This window comes from Otolemur garnettii, unplaced genomic scaffold (genome assembly GCF_000181295.1).
Source record: "Otolemur garnettii isolate 467f Iridium unplaced genomic scaffold, OtoGar3 scaffold00059, whole genome shotgun sequence".
Classification (NCBI taxonomy): Eukaryota; Metazoa; Chordata; class Mammalia; order Primates; family Galagidae; genus Otolemur; species Otolemur garnettii.
Window position 1 is genome coordinate 5,611,287 of NW_003852454.1, and position 1,011 is coordinate 5,612,297.

The window sequence follows — 1,011 nt, forward strand, 5'->3', positions numbered from 1 at the left end:
AGGGTAATTTATGAAATTTTATGGTGGTGCCATGCAGTCCCCTTTTGGTAGAATTGCCACAAGCAAGGCTCAGAATTCTCATCATCTCTGTTATACATCTGTATCTTGAAAGCAAAAAGAAGTAAACATCAGGAGTAAGCTCTGGTCTTTTCCAGTGGTTCATGTACTTACTATATTGATTGCCAGATTTTATTTTTAAAATTTTAGCAATATCATTCTTAATATTAGCCAATACACTGCCTATGGATGCAGCACATCTTTCCCTACACGCCCCCTGTAAAGACCTGCTGTTCAGAAGAAGGTGGAATTTGCTGTTCCCAGGAAATGCTGCACATTGTCCATTTACCAGCATCTTATAGAAAATATAAATATGAATCTACAAATTTTCTTGGATTTAATAACTTATATTTATCATAAAGTCGGCTTATTCCAAATCATGTGATTTCACATACTTGATGTAAAGGAATGCATGCATTGTGTCTTAACCCCTTAAGTGCCTTGAGACATCTTTGTATGTCTAATGAAAAGGCACTCATTTGACCCCAGTAGGAGGTATGTATGTATATTGTACATTCTTAGATGTTTACGCATTTTGACTAATTTCACATGTAAAAAACAGCTTCTTATAGTGAGTGTTATGCAAAGAAGGGTAAGGAAATTCTGTTTCTTACTTAATACTTGTGATTTGCCATAAGAAGCAAAGATAATTTGTGTTCTACTGAGTGCACACTCTGCTGCTATGGAATTGTTCAAAATCTGCACATTCCTTTACTAAGGGACAGGGGTTACAGTTTAGCAGCTCAAAACTTTAAAAGATATTTTATTCTTCAGATTTCATATTTACGTTATCCCTAACTTGAGAAATGAAGTCTTAACATGTACCTTAATGTTAAACATATTGATACTCTGAGCTAAAGTTACAGTAACTAATTGTGATTTATGCCTATCCATAACTAAAATATTACTCTTCAGCACTCATTTTAGTTAATATCAAACTTGTTCACACAAGTC